Source organism: Dipodomys spectabilis, unplaced genomic scaffold, assembly GCF_019054845.1.
Source record: "Dipodomys spectabilis isolate Male_0828 unplaced genomic scaffold, ASM1905484v1 ptg000232l, whole genome shotgun sequence".
Classification (NCBI taxonomy): Eukaryota; Metazoa; Chordata; class Mammalia; order Rodentia; family Heteromyidae; genus Dipodomys; species Dipodomys spectabilis.
Window position 1 is genome coordinate 2,251,894 of NW_024870909.1, and position 6,086 is coordinate 2,257,979.

Sequence of the window (6,086 nt, forward strand, 5' to 3'; positions counted from 1 at the left end):
CAATGGTGAACCCAAGGTTCCAGGACTCTTAATAGAAGTGTGTCTGGGTCTATGTTGTTAGGAGAGGTCATGGCTTCAATGTCCTGACACACCTGACCTGGGATCGTCCTACCTCTTCATCTTCCTGATTATGCCTTGCCCCGCCCTTGACACTCCCTCACCCCAACACCTCCCTAGCCCTTAGACAATTTCTTATTATCTGACCAGGAAATAGACTTGCTAGGGCCGGGATAATTGAAACCTGGTGACACACCCTGAGCCCTAGGTCCTTCCTGAGGCTGCTTCCCCCTGCAGTTGGTGACCACACAGCTCCTGGATGTCATGAAGTTGCTGAAGGGTCAGTGGCTTAGTCCTACATACTGGCTTTAGGCTCTGAAATGTTACCCACAGAGATTGTGAGTGGTTGGCTCCCTTGATCCAAGGACTCCAACCAAAGCTCGCATGCTCCCTTCTTCCTTCCTTTCCTCTTTTTTTCCCTTCGTCCTTCCCTCCTCTCTCTCTGTTTCCTTTCTTTGTCTCACTCCTGGCCTTGAATTAGGAGCCTTGGTGCTGTCCCTGAGCCTTTTTACTCAAGGCGACCAGTCTAAGGCTTGAGGTACACATCCATTTCTGGTATTTTCTTTTTGGTTGTTAGTTGGAGATAAGAGTCTTACAGTCTTTCCTGCCTGGGCCTTAAGCTTTGATCCTCCCATATCAGCCTCCTAAGTAGCTAGCATGACAGGCATGAAGCACCAGCATCCAGTTCAAACCAAGGTTTCTTTATGTGCCATGGAACCAGCACTGGAACCTTTCATCATCTATGACAACCCTCACCCCTTCAAGCATGGCGCACACTGTAACTATTTGTTGGATAACTAAATGAGCATCTGTCTATGACCATACTACAGAAAAGTCCCATCCAATTCATGTAAGCATCCTGGGGCTGGGGGGGGGGGGGCGAGGCAAAGCCTGATGTAGCTCTCCCACAGTTCTCCCTCTTCCCTCTTCCCACCCTCCTGGTGCCACCGCACTTAAATCTTTTGGCTCCCAGGATGTGAGCCACGATGTTCTCGCTGGATTCTGGGGCCACTGGGATGCCTATCTTCCCAAAGATCTCTGTCCAGTGGCTGACCAACTCTGTGGCACTCAATTCCCCCTCAGGTGTGAACAAGGTTGCCATGAGCTAAACCCCTGGCTCAAGTGGCCTCCTTTCCTCTCTGTGGAACCAGACAGGATGGCCCACTATATCTGGCCCCCAAGTTGCATGTTACAGAGAAAGGATTCTCGAGGCATCCCGGGTTCCACTTCAGGTGCTGAAAATCGTCTCTGCTCACAGCTGGCAGGCTGGGGATGGCAAGGTCACTCTCTGCTCCCCATGACATCCTCAACTGTGGCGGTCACCCTAGAGAGAGCTGTAGAAGAATCAGCAGCTGCCAGAGAAAGGCAGTCAAGGCAAGACATTCATAGCAGGAGACCATCTGGCTTGGGAACTCTGCCTGTGCCTCTTTTAACGTCACTGTTTGACCGCTGAATTGGTTCATCTAATTTAACCCATGAACCCAGGCATTAGTGGAAATTGCCAGCTTCAAGAAAAAAAAAACCTGGAAAAGGTGGCATTTCACTTGTCCCAATCAAACTTAAACGGTTCCAAAGTCAGTGGTCCCCTTTTCCTTCCAAGCAGCCTACAGCAAGTTACAGAAACTGGCATTCAGAGAGCCCAAGCTAACTACCACGGTATGATACCGAGCAGGCTCCAGGAGGGGAAACTTGCCTACCACTGTCCAGCTGGAAACGGCCCAGGTGGGACACAGATTGGAGACTGCAAGACTCCAGGGAGGACTACACACGGATGCACTGCCCCAGGAGGGAATCCACGCCCTCAGTGGGGGCCCAGAGCCCCCTGCCCAGATGCCCACAGACACCATCAATGCCCTGGGTAAGGTTCTCCTCTCATCCTTGGTTGTGGTGAAGCATCTGCCATGTTACACCGTTCACCACTTCCCAGACACTCCTAGCTTCACAGCCCCTGCCCTACTCCCACCCATCTCGTTCCTTAATTATGTTTGGCAGACACATTCCCAACCCTTGAATTAACTCCAACTATACACATGAGAGCAGAGTGTCTGGCTGGAAGAGTGCGGCTGTGGTCACACTGGCCTCACAAGCCTTCTGGCTGAAGACAGGACAGGTGTCCACTCTGTACTGTGGTTCACACAGGCCTCCTAGGGTGTCCCATGCAGGTCCAGCAGCTACTGTGGGCTGCAAGAAAGGGGAGGAGGGAGGTGGAAAGAGGTGGAAAGGCACATATACTGAAACCTTCCCCAAAGGAGCCATGAAATGGTGAAGGAGAAAACAAAACTTGTGGCTGGGCTCATACTGGGCATTATGAAAAAAGAACAACAAATACACACATACACACAAATAAACTGCTTTTGCTCTTTTTAGATATGGTGACTTAAATATATTTTCATTTTTCTCATTTCCTAATCTCCCAACACACACACACACACACACACACACACACACACACACACACACACACACACACACACACACAAATCCAAATGGGTCACACAAGACTCACCATGCAGCACCTGCAATTTGCCAACTGATCACTGACCTGAGCACAGTCAGGCTGTACGAGGAGAAAGATGATCGATATCTCCCTCCCTCCTTCCCTCCCCCTCCCTCTCTCTGTCTCTGTCTCTGTCTCTGTCTCTCTCTCTCATATACACATACACACATACACACACACACACACACACACACACACACACACACACACACAGACTCAGAGAAGTGCCTCTCCTGAGTTTGTTGGTTCCTCATCTGGGCAATGTACAAGCTCTAGCATGGCAGTTCCCTTGTCAGAACCAGGGGCTCCCACCCAAGGGGAACACTGCTCTTATAATGCAGAACCACCCTGCCTCTTCCTTTACCCAGGGCCAGACCTTTCCATTGGGAACAACCAGCCTTGACCCCCATTCACCAAAACCTAGGCCCGGACACTGGGTCAAGGAATCCAGAGACATGATTCCTCAGAGCCCAAAGAGAAAACACAACAGGCAGTCCTGGTGCCTCCAGAGAAGTGTCTGACTTGGGGTGGGAGCGTTGTTGGGGAATTTGATGGGGTCATAAAGGCTACATACATGGATGGACTCCCTACTTCCAGCCTAGATGCTTCTGGGCTAATTGGCGGATTCTTGAGGAGGACTAGGAGACCAGAAGGACCAGGAGCACCAGCAGAAGCAGGCAGAGCTGGGAAATGTGATCACCCTGTGAGTACTGTTGACAGCTGGGGGGGGGGGAACAGGACAGGTGTATGTGTGTCAGAGGAGGTGTGTTCCTCCCAGATAGTCACCTTCTGACCCCCAGTGCCCTCACCTGCCTAGTGGGTTCTTCTGGGACCTCCTCAGGTGAAAGGGTGACCTAGCACAGAAGACAAGGGCTCAAGCAGCAAGGGGGGCCTATCTCCTGCATCCAACACCCCCTACCCCTAGCAAAAAGGAAAAGAGCCAAGAAGGCAGGTGTGGAGGTGCTCCTCCCCACATCTGACTAAAGTCACTAGGTTCCCACCTGGGAGAGGAAGGGTGCAGATGTGGCTTTCACTGCTCTAGGCCAGGGGTTCTGTGGTGCCCCTTCCTCACTGTATCTGACCTTTTCCTGTATCTGCCCTTTTCCTGGGACACTGGCCCCTAGGAATGGGGGTGGGATCCTTGGGGCAACACCCACCCCCCTCTCCTGGGGCGCATTTGTGGCAGAGCCAGGGTGGACTGTGGGGTGCAGGGGAGGTGCGGGCCGGATGGAGAGAGGAGACAGGAGGCGAGGGTCCGGGTCTGTGGGGGAGGAGGAAAGAGGGGGTCAGGGGGTTCGCCTGGTGCAGGAGTCGCCAGGTGTGGTCCCATAGAGCGGCCACTCATGTGTGCTGCTGGGAGAAGCTGTAGGCGATGGCTCTGGGTGCACCCAGGCCCAGAGTGCAAGGACCAGGGGCACGGACTGGGTCGGGGCCTCATGCCAGGCAGGGACCCACCATTTCTGCTGGGCAACTGCAAAAGGGGTCTCGGATCAGATCAGGCAGAGTCATGTTTGAAACGCTGCTCTGCTGGGAGGTGGAGGGGGCATCTGCCGGCGTCTGTGCTTGCTGCCACCCCTGCCTCAGCTGCCATCACCAGCACCACCTCAGTCTCAGCTGCCTGCTTCCATTGCCACCACCACCGAAGCCACCACCGTGCTTCCCGTGCCAGGACCTCAGATTCAGGGCAGCCATGGCCGCCGTGCCCCCGTGGGGCTGCCCGCAGTGATGTGCCTGCCTTGCTGGCTCCAGGTGCTCTGTGCTCCTGTTCAGGACTGCGCTTTGATGGCAGCGACCACCAGCCTCTGGAACAGCTTCCCCTCATGTTTGTGCTTGCTCTTCTCTCTGCTTTCTCTCTCTCTGCCCCCACTCCACTCCTGGGCCACCACACAGGCCTGCCTGCTCCCCCCCATCACTGCCACCACAGTGTATCCCAGGGCCCCTCCCCCTCCTCCACTTGGCCATGCCCACTCCTCCCCTAGGCCATGCCCCCCCACCCCTAGCTGCAATCACAACCCTGACTGGGCTCTAAGGCTTCCAGGCCATGGCAATTGCAGCATCACCTCAGCTCAGCACTCTCCCCCAACCCCAGTACCTGCCCCAGGGATCGAATCTCCCCTCAGCTCCACCCCCGGAGAAGATTCTTCTCCATCCCCCTTCACTCCCACACACTAAGAAGGTGCATGGTGACCCTTGTGTATGTGTGTGTGTGTGTGTGTGTGTGTGTGTGTGTGTGTGTGTGTGTGTGTGTGTATGTGTGTGTGTGTGTATGTGATGTTGGGGATAACTACCTCTCAAGGACTCAGAACATAGCACTCTTTGGGATGACACACAGCACACTTCCAAAAACAGCGCAAATCACCCTGTGTAGAGTACTCAGCACACAACACCCTTTGAAGGAGGGAGTCCATAGCTTGCAGCGTAAAGGACTCAGCACATTGCATGCTTTGAAAAACTCAGCACATAACAACTTTCCCAGGGGCTCATTACATAGCACCTTCTGTGATAAGACTCCACACAGCCCTTTGAAAGGCTGAGTAAAAAGCACCCTTTGTAAACCACTCATTGCATAGCACCCTTCAAAGAAAGCACATAGAAGAATTTTGAAGGTTTCCGCACATACCACACTATGGCAGGACTCAGCACATACCACACTGTGGAAGCACTCAGCACACAGCACCGTTTGAAGGACAATACAGAGCACCCTGTGAAAAGGACTCAGCACACAGCACTCAAAAACACACCTCATCCCTCTCTTCTCAAGGGCACAGCACATATTAGGACCCTTTTGGATGAATTAGCACACCACACCTTTGAAGGACTCAGCATACAGTATATTGTGTAATGGACCCAGCACACAGCACCCTTTGAAAAACTCAGCACGGCCCACTCTTTTCAGGGACTCAGCACATAGCAACCTATGGGATGACTCAGCAAACAGCACCTTTTTGAGGACTCAGCACATAGCTGTATGTCAAAGGTTCAGCATTCATTAGAATTAGGGTGCTTTCTTCAGTACCCCCATTCTTCAGAAACACTTGACAAATCCTACTAGTCCACATTTAGCCAACCTGTGTTTTATGGGGGAGGGTCAGCTGGGGGTCTTGAACTCAAAGTTTGGGGGGTCCTATCCCTGAGCTCTTTGGTTCAAGGCTAGAGCTCTACCACTTGGAGGCACAGCTCCAATTTTGTTTTTTTGGGTTGTTCTTTGACAGGTCTTATGGTGATAAGGAAGGCCAAGTTGGGGTGTCTGTGTGCAAAGGCTCTTAGCTCAGCCTGGACCTGACCTCTCTCTTCCTGGTGCTCCTGGGAAGCTGGGCCTCATGGAGCTCTCTTGGCCTAGGGTGGAAAAGACCTGCTCTGGTATCAGCAATCAGGGTGAACAAAAGTCAGCTTGGCCCTGGTCACTTCTCAAAATTGAACTCTAGAGGACAATGGCACGGGGCTGCATATCCCGCATTGGGCCACCAGGGGGCAGGAGTGGCCCACCATAGGGATTGTACCTGAGAGTTGAGTTTACTCTTGCTTCCCTGGG